This window comes from Ranitomeya imitator, chromosome 9, assembly GCF_032444005.1.
Source record: "Ranitomeya imitator isolate aRanImi1 chromosome 9, aRanImi1.pri, whole genome shotgun sequence".
Classification (NCBI taxonomy): Eukaryota; Metazoa; Chordata; class Amphibia; order Anura; family Dendrobatidae; genus Ranitomeya; species Ranitomeya imitator.
In genome coordinates this window covers 26,087,634-26,110,852 of record NC_091290.1, presented here as the reverse complement: position 1 = coordinate 26,110,852, position 23,219 = coordinate 26,087,634, and the positions used below count along the sequence as shown (strand labels likewise).

Here is a 23,219-nt window from a genome sequence, read left to right as displayed (position 1 = left end):
TGAGTCCAATCCTGGATGGCCTGGACCTTAACAGGATCCATCTCGATAGTAGAAGGGGAAAAGATGAACCCCAAAAATGAAACTTTCTGCACACCGAAGAGACACTTTGATCCCTTCACGAACAAGGAATTAGCACGCAGTACCTGGAAAACCATTCTGACTTGCTTCACATGAGACTCCCAATCATCAGAGAAGATCAAAATGTCATCCAAGTAAACAATCAGGAATTTATCCAGATACTCACGGAAAATGTCATGCATAAAAGACTGAAAAACAGATGGAGCATTGGCAAGTCCGAACGGCATCACCAGATACTCAAAATGACCCTCGGGCGTATTAAATGCCGTTTTCCATTCATCTCCCTGCCTGATTCTCACCAGATTATACGCACCACGAAGATCAATCTTAGTAAACCAACTAGCCCCCTTAATCCGAGCAAACAAGTCAGATATCAATGGCAAGGGATACTGAAACTTAACAGTGATCTTATTAAGAAGGCGGTAATCAATACACGGTCTTAGCGAACCATCCTTTTTGGCTACAAAAAAGAACCCTGCTCCCAATGGTGATGACGATGGGCGAATATGTCCCTTCTCCAGGGATTCTTTCACATAACTGCGCATAGCGGCGTGTTCAGGCACGGATAAATTAAATAATCGACCTTTAGGGAATTTACTACCAGGAATCAAATTGATAGCACAATCACAATCCCTATGCGGAGGTAGAGCATCAGACTTGGGCTCTTCAAATACATCCTGAAAGTCAGACAAGAACTCTGGGATGTCAGAAGGAATGGATGACGAAATAGACAAAAATGGAACATCACCATGTACTCCCTGACAACCCCAGCTGGTTACCGACATAGAGTTCCAATCTAATACTGGATTATGGGTTTGTAGCCATGGCAACCCCAACACGACCACATCATGCAGATTATGCAGTACCAGAAAGCGAATAACTTCCTGATGTGCAGGAGCCATGCACATGGTCAGCTGGGCCCAGTACTGAGGCTTATTCTTGGCCAAAGGTGTAGCATCAATTCCTCTCAACGGAATAGGACACCGCAAAGGCTCCAAGAAAAATCCACAACGTTTAGCATAATCCAAATCCATCAGATTCAGGGCAGCGCCTGAATCCACAAACACCATAACAGAATACGATGACAAAGAGCATATCAAGGTAATGGACAGAAGGAATTTGGACTGTACAGTACCAATGACGGCAGAGCTATCGAACCGCCTAGTGCGCTTAGGACAATTAGAAATAGCATGAGTGGAATCACCACAGTAGAAACACAGCCTGTTCAGACGTCTGTGTTCTTGCCGTTCAACTTTAGTCATAGTCCTGTCGCACTGCATAGGCTCAGGTTTACTCTCAGACAATACCGCCAGATGGTGCACAGATTTACGCTCGCGCAAGCGACGACCGATCTGAATGGCCAAGGACATAGACTCATTCAAACCAGCAGGCATAGGAAAACCCACCATGACATCCTTAAGAGCTTCAGAGAGACCCTTTCTGAACCAAGCCGCCAGTGCAGATTCATTCCACAGAGTGAGTACTGACCACTTCCTAAATTTCTGACAATATACTTCTACATCATCCTGACCCTGGCATAAAGCCAGCAAATTTTTCTCAGCCTGATCCACTGAATTAGGCTCATCGTAAAGCAATCCAAGCGCCTGGAAAAACGCATCAACATTACTCAATGCAGGGTCTCCTGGCGCAAGAGAAAACGCCCAGTCCTGTGGGTCGCCGCGCAAAAAGGAAATAATAATCAAAACCTGTTGAATAGGATTACCAGAAGAATGAGGTTTCAAGGCCAGAAATAGCTTACAATTATTTTTGAAGCTCAGGAACTTAGTTCTGTCACCAAAAAACAAATCAGGAATAGGAATTCTTGGTTCTAGCATAGATTTCTGATCAATTGTATCTTGAATCTTTTGTACATTTATAACGAGATTATCCATTGAGGAGCACAGAGCCTGAATATCCATGTCCACAGCTGTGTCCTGAAGCACTCTAATGTCTAGGGGAAAAAAAAAAAAAAAACTGAAGACAGAGCTGAGGAAAAAATAAAAAAATGATGTCAGGACTTCTTTTTTCCCTCTATTGAGAATCATTGGTTTGGCTCCTTGTACTGTTATGCTGTGCTATCAGGCAACACAGTGTGCAGTAATCAGCGCACATACAGTGATATGGCAATAACCCAAAAACAATAGAACAAGCTCTGAGACGTGGAATCTCTGCAGACTGCAATACCTGAACCTATCCTCACACAACTAAAAGCAGCAGTGGATTGCGCCTAACACTACCTATGCAACTCGGCACTGCCTGAGGAGCTGACTAGCCTGAAGATAGAAATACAAGCCTGACTTGCCTCAGAGAAATACCCCAAAGGAATAGGCAGCCCCCCACATATAATGACTGTTAGCAAGATGAAAAGACAAAACGTAGGAATGAAATAGATTCAGCAAAGTGAGGCCCGATATTCTAGACAGAGCGAGGATAGCAAAGAGAACTATGCAGTCTACAAAAAACCCTAAAGCAGAACCACGCAAAGGGGGCAAAAAGACCCACCGTGCCGAACTAACGGCACGGCGGTGCACCCTTTGCGTCTCAGAGCTTCCAGCAAAAGAGAATAGCACAGCTGGACAGAAAAAACGGAAACAAAAACAAAGTAACACTTATCTAGCAGAGCAGCAGGCCACAGGAAAGATGCAGTAGCTCAGATCCAACACTGGAACATTGACAAGGAGCAAGGAAGACAGACTCAGGTGGAGTTAAATAGCAAGGCAGCCAACGAGCTCACCAAAACACCTGAGGGAGGAAGCCCAGAGGCTGCAATACCACTTGTGACCACAGGAGTGAATTCAGCCACAGAATTCACAACATATGTGCACACATAGATGGAACCTCTGTGGATCTTTCCGCACCTGTTTTGAGAAATCTGCAGGTAAAAAGCACTGTGTTTTACCGGCGGATTTTATGCATTTTTTGTTCAGATTCCACCTGCGGTTTTACACCTGCGGATTCCTATTATGGAACAGGTGTAAACTGCTGCGGAATCCGCACAAAGAATTGACATGCTGCGGAATAAACAACACTACGTTTCTGCGCATTTTTTCCCACAGCATGTGCACTGCGGATTTTGTTTTCCATAGGTTTACATGGTACTGTAAACTCATGGAAACCCGCTGCGGATCCGCAGCAAAATCCGCAACGTGTGCACATAGCCTGAGACTCTCAGTGACTGAACTTGACTTAACTCTCTCACATTCCTACTCATCTAGGAAGTGCTTCCCTTTTTATCTGATTTAACCCCTCCACATGTGTGGGCTATTCCCAAGCTGTTAACTATATACCAACCAAACTGCAGCAACTACAGTGATGTGAAACAGTTTGCCCCCTTCCTGATTTCCTATTCTTTTGCATGTTTGTCACGCTTACAGTAAATGTTTCAGATCACTAACAAAAATTTAAATATTAGACAAAGATAACACAAGTAAACACAGAATGCTGTTTATAAATGAAGATCTTTATTACTAAGGGAAAAAGAAATCCAAACCTGAAAAGGTGATTGTCCCATAAACCTAATAACTGGTTGGGCCGCCCTTAGCAGCAACAACTGCAATCATGCATTTGTGATAACCAGCAATGAGTCGTTAACAACGCTCTGAATGAATTTTGGCCACTCATCTTTGCAGAATTTTTGCAATTCAGCCATATTGGAGTTTTTCCGAAAAGCGCATTCTTTGTAAAAACCAGATAACCATAAAAACTTTCATATTGATTATTGCTCACATTAGCTTTTCTTGACTCGACGTCTTCTTCTATCCCCCTATACATACACTATTGGATTACACGATTAAGTGCCTTGGGTGGTAGGCATGGCCAACATAAATGGAATATGTTTAATAAGGCAAGTTTGAGAGATTGGGCTATTTTCACACTTCTATCTACTTATAAATTTGCTTACTGTTCTAGGTCGCTGATCCCCATCTGATAAGGATATTGGGGTTCTGTGTTGTTGCTCAGATCGGCATTCCCCATAATGGAGGCAAGAAGAAACTGGCCAAAATCTGAGCAGATAAAGCTAAACAGGATGCAATAGTAATTTGCAATCAATGGGTCTTTATGACGTGTACCATGGATGGGGAACGAGTTGGTCCCATAGGAGTGGATTTTCTGCACGTCCTAGCAGTACATTTTGGGGGGGCGTTGAGTGACACTCTGGAAAAACTGCCAACAGGAAAACAAAAGAAAAATCTCCTACAGGGGAATCCGCTTTGTTATTTTGACATCTCAATAAGAAAAACACGGCGGCTGTAATTTCCTGCTCACAGTTACCTTGTAAGATAAATAAATGTGAGCGAGCGGCCTCCCGGCCAACTCTACAATTTAATTGATAACTCGTTCTGTACTTTTCTCACAATGTGACATTTCCAGGCATTGGAACTGCTCTCAGTACAGGAGCTGCCACCAACATAATGACTTCTTATATCTGATGGCAAATGTCCTATTGCCTCCGTTTAGAAAAAAAAAGCTCCTGACCTTGTGTGACCCCCCAGATTGGAGAATCTTCATCTCTGGTTAGCAATAAAAGTTTATTCCAGCGTCTCCGCTCCGGAAAACGAAGATGGCAGTAAAGATGGGATGTTTGGTGTCAGAATTACTGCTTGCATTACACTAATTACCTCTAAAAAGAGCATTTGCTTGCTTCCTGTTAAGGCTCATACAGACATCTGCGATTTTTCTCATATGAGAAAAATCAGTACGAGTTCCATCATAGTTTTCCATATGCTATTTGTCTTTTCAGCGAATGTAGAGACACCTATTGGAAACAGCAACAATTTCCATAGTTTCCCAGAGGAGCATGCATGGCTTACAAGTCTACTCATTCTTGACATGCCAGGCTTAGCTTGTCACTCTCTACAAGGAGAAACACTACTAGTGATGAGCGAGTATACTCGTTGCTCAGGTTTTTCCCAAGCACACTCGGGTGGTCTCCAAGTATTTGTGACTGCTCGGAGATTTAGTTTTCCTTGCCGCAGCTGCATGATTTGCGGCTACTGGACAGCTTGATTAACTGTGGGGATTCCCTAGCAACCAGGCAACCCCCACATGTACTCAGGCTGGCTAGTTGCTATAAATCATGCAGCTGTGTCAACAAAAACTAAATCTCCGAGCAGTCACAAATACTCGGAGACCACCCGAGCATACTCTGGAAAACCCGAGCAACGAGTATACTCGCTCATCACTAAACACTATTGGAGCATATTGGCTGAACCCACTAAAGGCTTACTATAAAATGCTATGGTACAAATTTAACCTTTTCTTTACTTCTTTGACTTCACATATGCAGGACCGCCTAGCTACTTGTCTGAGCCTACTGCATCTCTTCTTCTAGTTTCACAGCATGAGATCTATCAACCATCTCTCTATGGCTTTCAGGAGGATTCACTAACCCCTATGGGTTCACTTTATTGAAATTCGGCTTTCAACTCTTTCCTGTCCTCAATCTCTAGTAACATCATTAAACATTTCCTAATATTTCTTAAATAACTACACACTATTCATTACTATTTAACTTTCTTAAGGCAGCACTATACTTAAGTGCAACACGTGAACATTCCCTTTAAGAGGGAGCCAAGTCTCTTTGAGGTAGTGCAGACTCTCTATCTGCAAGTCCGTTTAAAGCAAGAACTTCTGCGCTGTAATCAGGAACAGTCTCTTCAAAAAGCTCTCCTTTTTGTAAAACCAGTAAGGGGAGGGGCACCTTTAAGGAGGTGCAAACTATTTACAAGCAGCAGTTTGTGAATCATTCACCGTCCATGATTCGGCAGTCTTTAGTAGAAAAATAGCAAAACTCGAAACAATAGAGATCCCGGGTCAACAAAGGGATCCCTTTAAGAGTTAACCCTAAACGGGTTTAGGCAGCAAAAGAGCAGGAAACAAACAGTTAACTATTTACATTTGTCGGGGTTTCGAGGTTTATTCTCGCGACGGTAGGTTGCAAGGTAGTGAACACTTCCTGGCCTGGAAAGATCTGTGTTCGACTTCTCATCCGATGCGGTATCAATGTCACTAATCGGTTTTTCAGGTATAATCTGGGTTCAAATGTCAATTTTGGTAGTAGGTTCAGTAGCGGCAATAATGCCCACTGGGGTAGTAGTATTAGGATTTTTCAGCTCAGAGTTAGTCTTAGTCATGGCAGCAGGTGGAGCTGCTACGGGGCCTACCAGCAGGTCTTCTGTCACTGGGGCAGGGTCGGCGTCCTTACCTGCCACCACGGTGTCCTGGGGGTCGGCCGACTCCGTCTCCGCTGGGATCTGGAACGCCGACTGCGGGGCCTTGCGCTGTGGCGTCGTCATCTCTGTTTGCAGTATCTCGCTTTCCGACAGGGCCTTGCTTTCTGGCTTCGGAGCGCTGGAACTTCTTTCTTGCTCCGGACCAGACGAGGCTGCCGACAGACGTCTGGTGAGGCCCCTGATGACGGTCTCCTTCCACCTGGCCTCAGTGCTCAGCTGCGTGGCCGGAATGTGAAGTGTAATGTGTGACTGTGATACCTGGTCAGGTGAACTTCTTTAGTGCAATCAAACATAACATCACTCCCCTTAGTGGCAGAGCGACATTACTGCAACGACCAGAACTCTGGGGCACTGCACTATCCTTTAGAATGATCATCGTTTTCCCAAACTCTGATGGTAAAAACTGACACTGATCGGAACGTCATCAGTTTTTTTTCAGATGGAAAAACAAAACAAAAGAGATTTCTCCAGCTTCTCCTATCAAACAATTTGGGAAAATCAGACAAAACACGGTTGGCATTTGAGAGCTGTCAGATTTTTCTCACTGATCCATACACTTGCTTTGACAATTTTGTCTCCACAATTTTGCACAGGTCACTCGGTCGAAAGATAAAAAAAAAAATCATGAACTATCCCTCTACTATCATAGGTATGAGTGCCATCCATGAAAAAAAAAAAACCGGAAAGCGCTTGTACGAGAAAAACTGATGTCTAAACGAGCCCTTAGTTCTCAGGTTTAATGGCATCACAACCCCTTTGTGCCCGCTTCTGGTCCAGTTTCTGTATTGCAGGAGATGCCATCAGACTCAGGATTGGACTGACTAAAGAGGAAAAACCAAGGTTCTACCACAACAAGGCCAAAAAGGATGAACATAGACACCCAATGGGCAGATCACCTGCTCTAGGGGTCTATCATTTTCTGGAAGGAACAACTTTCTACCCAATCAATATTGGATTGTGGATGTGATTAATGTATTAGATGTGATGTATTTTAGGATTGGTACAAAATTAATAGTAGATAGTTATGGGCCCTTTACACCACGGGGCCTGTACCATTCTAGCAGAGTCCATTGCTGTCTTGTAAGTCAGTTCAAGGTTATATAGCTGATTCTTGTAAACCTCGGATGCAACATGAAATGTCTGATCCTACGACACCTGTCAGTCATAATTCACAGCTTCATTGTGCAGAATAAATGAAGTCTGATTGCAGCGACTTCTAATTAACGGAGAACAATGCGCATTATTAAACCTCATCAGCCAATTAGTGCAAACTAGAATAGAATTACGGAAAGGAAAATATTGATTATTTCTTTGCAGCGTCATTGCAAAATTGAAATAAATGGTCTCTGCATTCAGTCTGTGCGAATGATGAGCATTCATTGCTGCTATTTGTATATATAGAGTCTAAAAGTAGACCTTCCGTATATCTGATGTTTAAAGAAGACCTGTCAAAAGTGGCCAGTTTTTGTTCTTTTAATCATTTTTTTTTTTAATTTTTAAATCTGCCATACAAATTCAGAGATATGGATCGTTTCAGTTAGCGCAAATTTTTATGAAATGCTCACAGGGTAATAATGGAAATTAGCCTAAAAACATGCCCCCCAGAGAATCCTATGAGCCATGCCCCCGTGGTAAAGACCATAAAAATTCTTAGCGCCATAGGGAGGGAGAAGTAGCTACTGGATCCTAGGAGACTCCGCCAGATCTGTTTTGCACCCACCACTGTAACTGGGGCTAATTATGTACCAACCATAGTTACAGGGGAATCAGAGTTAAATAAAGTGCATTTAAATGTTAAAATGCCCCCCAAAGATCTTTTAAGGCCTTATATAAAATAAATGAAAAATATAAAAAAATAAAAAAAATAAAGTAAGAAATAAATAAAAAAATTGTTGGAAACAATTGAGAAGCATACACTCATTCCCTTTATTTTACAAAATAAAAAATAAAGAGTATACAAAAATAGCAAAAATTAGGCCTCAAGATGGAGAAACTATTTTAATTTACATTTAAAAAAGAAAACATTTTTTACAGCTCCTTTAAATCGCATGTGCAAAACAAAAGTGCCTGGTTAAAAGCGGGGGGAAACGACCCAGAGTAATAAAAAAAAAAAAAAAAGTTTATTCTCTCTTTAATATTTTAATTAGTATTTCCTTTATTTAATATCTGCTGGCTCACAACCTGAGCTAATACAATAGGAAATGTACTGTGACTTGAGCATGTACAATAGGCACAATGTGACATAACACTAGATGTGAATCCGTCATGTGAATCTATGGCAATGTTCTGCAGGTGCGATTATCATCTGACTATTATGTGGATTTTAATTCCTGTCATTTTCCTGATGTTTTTTTTTTCACAGATGATTGTAAATCCCATTTTCGGATCTGTAATTACATTATACCAGGAACTTGGATTTTATAGAAAAGCCTTGACTGTGGTTAGAAGACACCTCCGCTGGAATAATCACCCACCTGTGTCGGGAAGGACGTTGCGTTCTAAGTCGGATCGGCACAGCGCTGCAGGTAGGGTGAAGCAGTTCTGCAGAGACTGATACAAGACTATAAGGATTGGATAAAAAATCTCAAAAGCAATATTTCCAGTGTTGGGAAAGGACATTGGACAGTAGTTGTCGGGTTCACACACCACCGCAGCGCAAAGAAAACCACTGTCCACCTGCAGAAAGTCACATATACTGGAGTGCAGGAAAATAATAATTCTATTCTAGGTTACCAAATAATATTTTGTGCCCCATAATGATATTCGGGATCACAGAATGGGGTTTTGAATCATGGTGTACCCTTGTAGCTAAGGCCTAACGGTCGTGGAGTTACGTATTTCCAGCAATGACGGATCCCCCCAATATTATCCATCCATTCCAGGCCCTATAATGAGGAGTGTGTCAGGGGACACTTACCTCCTCAAATATAAACCGACTCCCCCCGGTAGACAAAAGCACCAATAACATAGATAGTGACAAGTCTATGGAGCATTAGGAAGGATGATATTTCAGAAGGGAGATATTAAGGGAATTATTGGGACAGCGCTATCACTCAGGCAGCCGTAGAAAAAGGTTTCTGTAAAAGTCAAGAGAAGATTTGTTACAGCCGAGAAGAAATAAGATAATGCTCTGGAGGATGAAGCTAAATTCATTACAGGATACAAGCGGTGGATAGATTCAACAAAAGCTGCCATCTGCCGCCGCTCTGGTAATATCGTCTTTGCCGTGTCAGTTTTCATGTCTTCATACACTCATCAGCCGTAACATGGAGGCTAAGTTCACACCTCTGATTTTTCCACATATAAGGGTATGTGCACACGATGCGGATTTTGCTGCGGATCCGCAGCAGTTTCCCATGAGTTTACAGTTCAATGTAAACCTATGGGAAACAAAAAACGCTGTGCACATGCTGCGGAAAAAACGCGCTGAAACGCAGTGGTTTACATTCCGCAGCATGTCACTTCTGTCTGCGGATTCCGCAACTGCTCTAATAGAAATCTGCAGTTGTAAAACCGCAGTGAAAACCGCAGAAAAACTGCGGTAAATCCGCGATAAATCCGCAGCGGTTTTCCACTGCGGATTTATCAAATCTGCTGAAATCTGCTTTGGAAAAATCCGCAGTGGACCTAGAATGCGTGTGCACATAGCCTAAGAAAAACAGACAGATCATTTTGATCAGAGTGCGGTCCGAGTGTCAACTGTTTTTCTCGTACGTGGAGAAATAAAAAGAAAAATGTCTCCAACTTCTCCATTCTGATATTCTTTGAAAATCAGACCGCTCTTGGACGTCATCTGAGTACAGGCAGATTTTTTTTCACAGATCCAATGACTTGCATTGTTTATTTTGAATCGACCCTCGGATCATAATCGGACATATCGCCACGATTTTCAATGGACCTATTGGTCCGCAAAAAATCATGGCCAAGCGCATGGCCCCCTGTAGACTATCAAAAGTTCAAATTTCTATCCGTGAAAAGCATAGATAGCACTCGCATGTGAAAACCGGAAGTGTGAATGAGCCCTAAGGCCAAGTTCACACTTTTAGGATTTGATGCATTTTTGATGCTGCAGATTTTCTGCTTCGATTATATAAATCAGTTTACTTTATCAGTTTTTTTAAATTAGTTTTTTAGCTGCTTTGATCGTCTCCTTTTGGTATTTGTGTTGGTTTTTTTTAAAACATGATATGTATTGAAAACTTTTTATTACTTAGCTCGATAAAACGTAGTTGATACAGTCATGTCTTTTTGATGCATTTCTACTGCGGAAATGCAATTAAAAAAACACACATGCATTTTTTTTTATCTGAATATTTTCCTCATCTTATTCAAGTCTTTGGGGAAAATCTGCAAAAAAAAAAACCTTGTATATTTACCAAAAAATTGACATGTTGCAAATTTCAATGGTCATGAGATTCAGAGTTAGCCGGGGTCACGCGTGTGTGCAATGCAAGAAACTCATACGAGTCTCCCGCTTCAATACCTGGCACTGCGCCGGCACTCTGGACCGAAGCGTAGAAATACATACAGCTGAACGCTCTGGTCCAGAGTGCCGGCAGCAGTGCCGGGTATTGATGCGAGAGACTTGCGCAACTTTTTCCCATTGCACACGCAAGTGTGACCCCGGCCTATGGGTAGAACTTGGGAACATCCAGACTAGCACCATACCGCAGGTCTTCAGCCACAACAGTGGAGACAGTGAAAGCACCAATTTTTAAAGTAATTTCTCATCAAACAATAAAGAAAGCACATAGTGCAAGAATGACCTAAACTAACTTTATAGGAAATCAAAGACTATATCAAACTCTTGTGGCTACCCCAGAAAACTGGACAGCTTATTTCTCAATAAAATAGTCCCCTTGTAACCTGAATATAACATATACTCACTCACGTACTGACGCCATTCCAGCCATGTTGGTCCGGGGTCTCCCGAAGCTTGAGTGACATGAGCTGCAGGGCTCACATAGCATAACAATCAGTGGTCGCTGGAGCAGCGCCGGTATGGTAGGTGAGTATCTGCCATTTTTGTTTTACAGTGGAGGCTACTTAATTTAAAAAGGGTCTGTCTAAGTACAGGACAACCTTTTTAAGGACTAAACACAATCATATAATTCTTTATTCAGCTCATGTTCTTGCTGCACCCATCAACCTGTTACTTACAAACTTAAAGTATACTTCAATTAGTCTTACCTACCAGCCTCCATGTTACTGTGTCCATCCACCTACAATCTTAAATCCTAAAAATCCTGTAAAATGTAAGGGGAGGCCTGCATGGATTGGACTTGTTTTTTAGCACATTCCACAGATGTTCAACTGGATTAAGATTTGAGGAAATTGGAGGCCAAGTCACCATATTAAACTCTGTCATGTTTCAAAAACCATTCCTGAACAGTTTTTGCAGCGCTGCAAGACCCCTATTTCTGCAGAAAGAGGGCAATGGCATTAGTTTAGCTAAAGAGCGTACTAAGTCTGTAGTTAGGTTTTATGTGTCACATTCAGAGGCCTCTCTTACAGCAAAACCAGATCTCATGCCCTGCACTGAGAAGGGGCAACACCCAGAAACACGTGTCTGCAAACTGAGATTTTAGCTTGGCTTTTACCCTAAGCCGTATGGCAAGGTTAATTAAAAGGTCGATAGTGACTTTTAGGATTGCTACTTACAATAGGTGGCACTAGATTTCAAGTTCTTTTCCTCTCTGAAGGCAATTTTCACATCCACATGAAGGACAGGACCCAAGATTTCCTTACAGAACATTGCCCAGAGCATCACCCTGCCTTCACCGGCTTGTCTCCTTCCAATGACTGTGTCCTGGTACTATCTACTCTGCACTGACGTTCACACCTATCCATCCACAGGAAAAAAAAAAAAAGACTTATCAGACGATGCTGTTCAATTTTGATCCTCTTGTGTCCATTGTAGGCAATTACAGTGGTGGACATGGATCGGCATGGACACTTGGTCTGGTCCATGGCTCCATACACTGTGTGTCCTGAGAACTTTCTATCATAGTTGTGAAAAGAGTGTTTTTCAATCCAGAAAAGCAAATTAAAAGAAAAAATACTTTATGACATCATTGTAGCATGGGCATAAAAAACATACACTACGCGTTTTGAGTCTAGCAAATCAACGATTAAGAATCAAAACACGTCAGATATAAATTTTTATGCCCATGCTACTGTTTTAATGGTCATAATAAAGTGTTTTTAATTTTCTTTGCTGCATTGAAAGTTTGAACAAAGCTACTTGATATCTCACAGCAAGCTTTTTCTGAGCGTGGTGGAGTGGATTGCCCGGGAACCCGGCTGAACAACATGCATGCAGGATATAGGGTGAGCTTTATCTACAAACTTTTTTTATAACTACCTATCACAGCCAGTTGTAATTTTTTTTTAGCAATTTGTACTATTGTAGCTTTATTTTGTGATCAGACCAAATAGGCTAGCCTTTACTCCCCATGTACATCAGTTATCCTTGGATGCTTGTGTGGTTAATTCACCAGTTGTCCTTCCTCAGACCACTTTTTGATAGGTACTAACCATTGCATATCAGGTATACCCCACAGGGCCAGCCATTTTGCAGATGCCCTGGCTCAGTAGTCTAGCGATCTCAATTTGGCCCTTATCACAATTTGCCTAAATCCTTACACTTGCCGATTTCTTTTACTTCCAATACATCAACTACAAGAACTGAACGTTTACTTACTGCCTAATGCAATACACCCCTTGACAGGTGTCATTGTCACCAGATAATCAATGTTATATATGCCACCTCCCAGAGAGTTTAATATTTTATGAAGTGCCACACCAATAACTTAAAATTGAGGTCAATAGAGAAAATCTGTAACAAAGAGAATGGTGAATGCTGAAAAAACACTGCAAATTACCGATATTTTACCCTCGCGTTGCCGTTTTCAAGATCTCATTCAACAAAATTTTATGTAAATAAGCAAATTATTGGTGAGATGGATTTCCAAAGCTTTTGCTTTGGTTGAGAAGTTCTACAGCAGCACGGACTGAAGACGCTGGTGCAGTGATGTGGACAAGCTGGAACAATTACCTAATCTAGCCGGATATTCAGTGAAGCAGGACAGACGCAGCACACGATCGAAGCCCAGCAAAACAGCAGAGCTGGGAAGGTTAGGATACTGGCTATAGTATAGTAGAGGAGCTAAACAAAAAGCAGAGTTTAGTCTGTCCAGTCACTCACAGGAATGAGGTAGCAGAGCCTGGCAGTGTAGCAGAACTATAGTGCAGTAAACCTAAGTAGTAGCTAGAACTCCAACTACTTGAATACTCAGGTGGGGTGCTGCCACCTGTGCTGGCCTGTAAGGACGGGGACTGAGGCCTCTGAGGTATGCACCAGGGTTACCACAGAAATCTGATGTACAGAAGAACCAAAAGGGGTTGAGCTAAGCTGTAGATGAAGTGGAAAGCCAGAGCTCCAGCCGGGTAGGTGAGTAAGATAAAGTTTAGTTCTAGATATTGTTTGCAGGGGTAAGTACACAGGTAGGACGGTCCATAGCCAGATTTATAAAGGATCTCAGATACTGATTGAGGATCAAGATATCTGCACAGCTTCAAGCACACAAATGAAGCCACATACTGCCTCATAAAATATTCACGCCACTGCCCCAATATACAGTACTTTACAGCCACATGCCCCATAAGTGCCAAACACGTTGCTTTAATATTTAGTGCAATATTTAGGCTGAACTGGATGGACAAATGTCTTTTTTCGGCCTTACTAACTATGTTGCTATGTTATTAGCGACACATGCACTTCTATTGTCATGAGTGTGTCACATCCTCGTGGAACGTCTAGGGTTAGAAGATCACTACATATTGTGAATCGTAGATTTTCCTTTAGTCTGTGTGTTTGTGTCCCATATTAAATGGATTTGGTTTCCTTTGGCACTGAAGTGGTTAAAGACCCTTTCTATGCTTTTCAGGAACGTTTAGCTCCATTTCAGCTGCTTCTGATATGGTCATTTCCTCTCCCCATAAAACCTGGCCTGACCTTCCCTTCCTTGCCTGTGAAAGCATTGCTTCCTGTCTCCTTGGAGACACTGTGTTGAATAGGAGATCGTTCTTGCTACTGGAGATTGGTGTGTGCTGTTTTTGGGTGTATGCTTTCCTCATGATCCTATTCCCAATTGATTGGTGTATTCCTATCTCTCCCTATATACTTCTCTACCTTTGGTGAGTGTTTTTGTATGTTTGTTGCTTTCTCTTATTCCTGTCTGTGTTACATGTTAATACGCAAACATTTCTGTCCTGGGCCTCCTGGGGGAGGGGACAGCTAGGGAATAACAGGAGAACAGTAAGGCTGGTGGCCCAAACCTCCTCCCCTTTAGAGGTTACTTTGGGAGCAGGGATAGTTAGCGCCCCAGTCCTAGGGACAGTTCAGCACCCCTTTCCCTATCACAAACAGTTACAGTGTGTCACCTATATTAAGTGCCATCCCCCATGTAGAATACTCACACACTCAAGGCTCGAGACTCCTCGTGCCCATCTTTTTGTTAGAAGTGGTTGATGCTGCCTGCAACCTATTGTGTCTTGTCTAACACTAAGAAGGCATTACTTGTCTAGCTTATCAGGCCTCTAGAACAGGAATCTTGGATGGCCTGCTGAATCAGGACTCTTTGGAGGTGTGGTAGAGTAGTCGAGGGCAGTGGCACAGTAGCAGACTAGGAAGTAGCCAATAAGAGAAAAAGAAGTTAACCAGGGGAGGGACTAAATAGTAGCTGGGACCTTCCTTGTCTCCTCCTTCAAGGGTCTGAACTAGGGGTGCTGCCTATCTTTCTGACCAACATTTCTACATGGAGCTTTGTACTTCAGCAAGAAATTGGAACAATTGTTCTTTTCTCGATCAGTTACAGGTAAAACTTGAAAAGACGAACACATTAATATCTTCATGCTCCGGCATAACTTAAGAGAATCCCCAGCCTTTTTATCTACACGTTGACACCTGGGCTGCAGATGCTGGGAGTGTGCCTGTACATCCTATTACCTCCTCTCCCGTCTCCTACTTGTTCCATTAGGTGACACTGACCCTGGCACCGTCCTGGACTGCATTCTCCATATAATTCATATGACAAGCAGCAGGCTGCGCTTTTTTTTTTTTTCCATTTTTTTCTTCTGATAATAGGACAGAATTTAATTCAGCTTCTGCAAGCACCAAAAATCATTCCAGTCCATGACCTCGATTCTGCCGCTCTATAAATATAATGAATTCATCAGATCAACTGCAACAAATAAAAAAGGCAAAACAAATAAAATGCATATGTTAAAACCGGAAAAACATGGATCCACGGGAATGGCCTGACCTCATTCCTGCAGCAGAGAAGCGGCTTACAGACCTGGTCTGCCGTCACGTATTTAATCTGCATCCTACTCTATGCTTCAATGAAATTGTGCACAACATATCTGCAATGTTAATATGGTTCAAGATGAAAAATGGAATTTACATAAAAAAAAAAAAATATATATATATATATATATATACATATATATATATATATATATATATATATATATACATATATATACATATATATATATATATACATATATATATATATATATATATATATATATATATATATATATATATATATATATATATATATATATATACACACACAATGCAGAATTCCTTCCCCTGTTCTATGAGACATTTGTTCAAGGATCCTTCAATACGAAGCGAAATCTCTTAGTGATCCTTATCCTTTAAAAGGAATCTGTCATGACAATCACATCCCCACCCCCCAAAACCACTTATATTGTCACTTTATAACAAAAACCAATCCTACGGATGTAGTTATGAAGGTAACCAACCCTTCTACATGAGGTGCCCATTGCACCTCCACGGGGCGAAAAAGAGGGGCAATACTCCCTCATACATAAGGTCCTAGAAATCAACTGAGAGCATACTGCCCCATTGATAATAAAACATAAACCGTTTCATTATAAAACGTACAAATTTTATTGACAAAACTCCAAAAATTAGTAAAAAGACAATTGATGCTGATGATGAGGATAAGGTAGATGACTAAAAGACACGTCCACAAGGAGACACATACATAAACATGTTAAGGTGCAAAAAATAGTGCGGCACGTGAAGCAAGTGCTCCACTTAGTGGGGCAAAAATATACTGGAGTGCAAGATACTACATCAACCATAAGCTCAATAGCAAAAAAGGGCCCATCTATATAACTCCATTAAGTAACTACTGCCCCCACTCTCTATGCACTAACCCATAAAGTGCAACTAAAGCAAATAAAGCTGCCGCTAATAATACTTACCCATGATGTGATCTCCCTCTGGAGGTGATAGATAGATAGATAGATAGATAGATAGATAGATAGATAGATAGATAGAATCTATCTATCTATCTATCTATCTAGCTGACACCTCCAGAGGGAGGAACCTTATATTGTCACGTAGCTTCTTAAAGGATGAGATAATCTATACCTTTATTTATAAAGTGCACCATTCAGCAACTGAAAAATGCATGTTATAACACACATGCAAATGAGGTTGAAGTGCTCTGGGCGTGATTGGAGCACTTCCTTCTATTCTCCAACTGGTTCCACGTTCTTCTGTTTGATGGACAGTTCACTGGCTAGACTATACTGCCAGTGAGCTGAAAGCGGAGAAGAAGGGGATGCAAGCTGGAGAATAGAGTTGCAGAGTGTTCTGGTGACACTCAGGCATATTTGCATATGGATTAAACTTTTCGTTTTTTTTTAACTATAAAAAGGGAGATTTTATAAATATATTAATTGATTGGCCCATCTTTCAAACAGCTACATGACAATTTAAGAGGTACAATAAAGTACTTATCTATACGGATATTAGACCCTGTATTTCACAGAGCTGCACTCACTATTTTGCTTGTGCAGTCACTGTGTACATACATTACATTACTGATCCTGAGTTACATCCTGTATTATACCCCAGAGCTGCACTCACTATTCTGCTGGTGCAGTCACTGTGTACATACATTACATTACTGATCCTGAGTTACATCCTGTATTATACTCCAGAGCTGCACTCACTATTCTGCTGGTGCAGTCACTGTGTACATACATTACTGATCCTGAGTTACATCCTGTATTATACTCCAGAGCTGCACTCACTATTCTGCTGGTGCAGTCACTGTGTACATACATTACTGATCCTGTACTGATCCTGAGTTACATCCTGTATTACACTCCAGAGCTGCACTCACTTTTCTGCTGGTGCAGTCACTGTGTACATACATTACATAACTGATCCTGAGTTACATCCTGTATTATACCCCAGAGCTACACTCACTATTCTGCTTGTGCAGTCACTGGGTACATACATTACATTACTGATCCTGAGTTACATCCTGTATTATACTCCAGAGCTGCACTCACTATTCTGCTGGTGCAGTCACTGTGTACATACATTACATTACTGATCCTGAGTTACATCCTGTATTATACTCCAGAGCTGCACTCACTATTCTGCTGGTGCAGTCACTGTGTACATACATTACATTACTGATCCTGAGTTACATCCTGTATTATACTCCAGAGCTGCACTCACTATTCTGCTGGTGCAGTCACTGTGTACATACATTACTGATCCTGTACTGATCCTGAGTTACATCCTGTATTACACTCCAGAGCTGCACTCACTTTTCTGCTGGTGCAGTCACTGTGTACATACATTACATTACTGATCCTGAGTTACATCCTGTATTATACCCCAGAGCTACACTCACTATTCTGCTGGTGCAGTCACTGTGTACATACATTACATTACTGATCCTGAGTTACATCCTGTATTATATTCCAGAGCTGAACTCACTATTCTGCTGGTGCAGTCAGGGCCGCCTTCAGGGCATTACAGCCATGACTGGCGTATGGGGCCCGGTGGGCAGAGAGGGCCCGTATCGGGCCCCGTCTCATCTGCTCACCGGGCCCCCCCTACAGGCGCTACGGCACGCTATTGACGTGCAGGCCCGCGCCCGCACGTCAATAGTTAACAGCAGCCAGCCAGTCGGAGGCTGGCAACTGACTTGAGCCGCAGTGCGCACTTCGCCGGCGTCTGATGTCATTGTTAGCCGCCGGCGAGTGCGTGCTTCACCTGCGTGGAGGGAGTGAGCTTCGGCCGCCCCAGGAGCGTGGACAGGTAAGAACTCGTTTGTTTTTTGGGTTTTTTTTTTTAGAGCGGCGATCCAGGGGGCCCCGGGGCAGAATGCTGGACACGCTGGGGCAGAATGCTGGACACGAGGGGCAGACTGTGAGACACGGGGGGGCAGAATGCTGGACACGGGGGGCAGAATGCTGGACACGGGGGGCAGAATGCTGGACACGGGGGGCAGAATGCTGGACACGGGGGGCAGAATGCTGGACACGGGGGGCAGAATGGAGATACAGGGCATGACTGGAGACACTGGGGGCATGACTGGAGACATGGGGGCATTATTGGAGCCATAGGGGGCAGAATGGAGATACACGGTATGATTGGAGACACGGTGCAGGATGAAAGACATGGGGACATGATTGGAGACAGATGGAGCAGGGTTGGAGACAGATCGTGCAGGATCATGGGACAGGATGGATACGATGGAGACAGATGGGGCAGGATGGGGAGATCATATGGGGCAGGATGGATACTCATGAGGGCAGGATGGGAGAACATATGGCTGAAGCCAGGAATGAGACACACGGGGCCAGGGTGGGGGATATTATTATTACCATAGGGGCTAATTAAGGGATATTATTACTGCAGTGATGTGTTATGATCTGGTGGCCTTGGAGCAGCATGAGACGTACTCTGGAGAAGGTGGTCCCTGTACTGACCGCAAACCCTGAACCTAGCAGCGCAACTAGAAGTAGCCGTGGGGGGTACCTAACACTCCCTAGACCCCTCGGCACAGCCTCAGAACTAACTTCCCCTAAAGACAGAAACAGGAAACCTATCTTGCCTCAGAGAAAATCCCCAAAGGATAGATAGCCCCCCACAAATATTGACGGTGAGAGGAGAGGGAAATAACATACGCAGATATGAAATCAGATTTTAGCATAGGAGGCCATACTAGCTAAAAAGAAAGAATAGAACAGAGTACTATGTGGTCAGTATTAAAACATTAGAAAATATCCACCACAGAAAATACAGATCGCCACATCTGACTAAAGACATGGAGGGTATATCTGCATCTCCAGATACACAGCTTGGCTGCAAAAAATCCTTCACAGACAAAGCTGGACAAGACAAAAACATGAATATGCACAGAACTATAAGGTCCACAGCAGGTGGACAGCAAAAACAAAGCCAGGACTTATCTTTGTAGAAAAGTACAGCAAACTGGAGAGACCAGCAGGGAAGTGAATCCTCCAAAAACAATGGACAACTGGCAGGGACTAAAGAGTCCTGCAAAGCTATATACCCCAGTCAGTTTTGCAATTAGTAGATACACCTGTCCAATCCTGGAGTCCAGGCACAACTGCATTACCCTCTACAACCACCGGAGGGAGCCCAAAAGCTGAATTCACAACAGTGATGTATTTATTTTATTTTTTGAGGATACGGTTTTAAATGGGGGGCGGTCCTGTTACTGTGTAGAGTGATACCATGTCGCCTTTTTTTCTTCATGTGGTGTAATGTAGAAGTTGGAAAAAATTAAGTATTGTGTTCTGCAAGTGGAGCTCGAGATAACTGTGTTATTTCCTGCAGAGACAAGTCCTGGCTGGATGAAGTGATGGCGGTCTGTGCTGGATGAAAGATGAAGGACTTCACCTAGAGATGTCACTGGTGAGTCAGTGCGTTACCTATACACTGACACTATACACTGTATACTATATACAGAGGTCCTGTGTATAATGTCACCGGTGATCACTGTATAACCTGTACACAGACACTGCATACTAAGTACAGATCTCCTGTGTATAATGGCACTGCTGGTGATATTAGTATTGTGTTTTGTTTTTTTTGTTTTTTTATTACTGATCAGTATTGTATTCAGTCACTATGTGGTGGTAATATGTGGTCTGGTCATGGTGCGGTGGTATTTGTTCCTTGTATGTGATATTATTCGGTCACTGGTGGTAATATGTGGTCTGGTCATGGTGTTGTATTTGTTCCTTGTATGTGATATTAATAATCATTTAAAAAATTGAAAAATAAATAAAAATATACCTAAATTGTATTGCATATTTCAACAAATAGTTAGTAGGTCACAGCAGAGTAGGGCCCGGCCAAAAGTGTCTACCGTGTTATGGTGGTGGCTTAAAAAATCTTTTGGCCAAAACAAAAGCTGCCGGCTATATGTGTGATCTGGTGATGGGAACTGTTAATGTGTGATAGGTGAGAAGTGGAGTTTTTCCAAGAGAGAGCGGTGGGACTGTGGACAGTTCGAGGGGTGGGGGCGGGGCTGGCGTGGAGCCTGGGTGGAGTCTCAAGGGGGCCCCGAAAATTTTGCCAGTATGGGGCCCCAAAATTTCTAGTGGCAGCCCTGGGTGCAATCACTGTGTACATACATTACTGATCCTGAGTTACATCCTGTATTATACTCCAGAGCTGCAGTCACTATTCTGCTGGTGCAGTCACTGTGTACATACATTACATTACTGATCCTGTACTAATCCTGAGTTACATCCTGTATTATACTCAGAGCCGCACTCATTATTTTACTGGTGCACTCACACTGTACATACAGTAGGGAGAATGAGTATTTGATACACTGACTATTTTGCAAGTTTTCCCACCTACAAAGAATGGAGAGGTCGTAATTTTTATCGTACGTATACTTTAACTGCAAAAGACAGAATCTAAAAAAAAAAATCCAGAAAATCACATTGTATGATTTTTACATAATTAAGTTGCATTTTATTGCATGAAGTATTTGATACAATAGAAAAACAGAACTTAATATGTGGCACATAAACCTTTGTTTGCAATTCCTGTAGTCCTTGACCAGGTTTGCACACACTGCAGCAGGGGTTTTGGCCCCCTCTTCCATACAGATATTCTCCAGATCTTTCAAGTTTCAGGGCTGTCACTGGACAACATTGAGTTTCAGCTCCCTCCAAAGATTTTCTATTGAGTTCAGGTCTGGAGACTGGCTAGTACTCTCCAGGACCTTGAAATGCTTCTTATGGAGCCACCCCTTAGATGCCCTTGCTGTATGTTTCAGGTCATTGTCATGCTGGAAGACCCAGCCCCAACCTATCATCAATTCTCATAGGGTATGTGCACACGTAGGAAAAGAGGTGCAGAATGTTCTGTACAAAATCCGCATCTCCTGGCAGAATCCGCAGCCGCAGATTTGCTGCGTTTTTTTTGCGGATTTTGTGCGGTCTTGATGCGGATTTTAGGCGGATTTTGCCACTGTGGAATTTTAACATGGAGGGGTGCAGAAAGGCTTCAGATCCGCACAAAAGAAGCGACATGCACTTCTTTGAAATCCACACTGATTTTTCCGCACAGCTTTTTTTTTCCCCATAGAATAACATTATACTGTACATCACAGTGCGGATCTGCAGCGTTTCTGCGCGGAAAAATCCGCTGCGGATCCGCAGAAAATCCGCATCGTGTGTACATAGCCTTATTGAGGGAAGGAGTGTCAAGGCTCTGTTATTGGGTGTCCCGGTACCAGGGGCTCCTTCCCTGTCTTTAGGGCTATCGGAGCCCTAGCTCGCTCTGTTCCCCAGATTACTTCTGATGGTTATGACGCGGGGCCACATACCTTGCTTTAAATCCTGAATCTGCCCTCAGTCTGTACCCGTCCCCAACCCAGGGAAGAGGGGAGTAGTAGTGTACCGCAGTACACCAACCAGGCTAACAAGGTAATATGAACAGGGGTAACGGAAAATAGCAAACATACAAATATACTAAAACAAACATCAGAGGAATGCATTGGGGAGTGAAGGATGGGGTAAAACTAAAGTAGGAGAAGGAGGGGGGAGCAAAAAAAAAAAAAAAAACACACCCAAAACCTAGCAACAGTCACAGATAAATTCACTAAACGCCTTCTCAAATAGCAATCAACAACCTCCCAGCATACAGCAAAAGCCATCTCTGACAATGAGTGCTTGCCATGGCTCAGATTACATAGGAGATGGGAGTGGCCAACAGTGAACAGCTGAGAGCCTTAATGCAGGAAAGCTTCCAGGAGCTCTCAACTGAGCAGTTTAACCCCCGCACTCCTAAAACAAACCTGCACCATTTAATATGAGGTGAGGTGCTTCTAATCAGTGCAAGAGAAGGAGAAATCAGACGCCGCGGTCTTTTGGTTCCTCTGTGTCTCAGTAACCCCATGACAAGGAGGTGGTTGGCCAAAATCTCATGATACGTGACCCCATCCATCCTCCCTTCAATATGGTGCAGTCGTCCTGTCCTCCTCCTATGAAGCTGTGGACAGGAAATATATATATTTAAAAAAAACTGGAAGTGGGAGAAATGTTTGAAATTTACTTTTAATGTTAAAAATATTAATGGGAGTCTTTCTCCCCCAATACCTACATTAGGTCACTTATACATTTATATAGCTTCAACTAAAAATACTTAGGGGCTTGTTCCTGATACACAGAGGCGTAGCTATAGAGGCGCAGAGGAACCAGTCCCACTCAGGAGATACTGCTTGCTCGTGTCCAAAGGCACCATGGCTGCATAAGAAGACACCTATGCCGTAAGTGGCACGATAGGTGTGATTCCCTGATATGCAGTCATTACCCATGTCTGACACATGTGACAGCAGGGCCGGACTGGCCATCTGGCAATTCTGGCAAATGCCAGAAGGGCCTGTCTGGTCGTGGGCCACCTTGTCTACTACGTTGTTAACAGAATCGGTGTTCTCAAGACACCCATACTGTTAAACAGTTGTGACAGAGCACAAGTCACTGACTCCGTCACTTACCCCAGCAGGTCAA

At 42.8% G+C, this 23,219-nt stretch overlaps 1 long non-coding RNA gene across 1 annotated transcript in view; it reads left to right on the top strand.

Annotated features, from left to right (window-relative positions):
• Positions 1 to 23,219, top strand: part of LOC138649288 (uncharacterized) — a 247,106-nt gene that overhangs the window by 121,296 nt on the left and 102,591 nt on the right. Inside the window, exon 3 of the long non-coding RNA XR_011315285.1 lies at positions 8,674 to 8,836. This is a non-coding gene — a long non-coding RNA (uncharacterized lncRNA). The remainder of the gene's footprint in view (positions 1 to 8,673; positions 8,837 to 23,219) is intronic.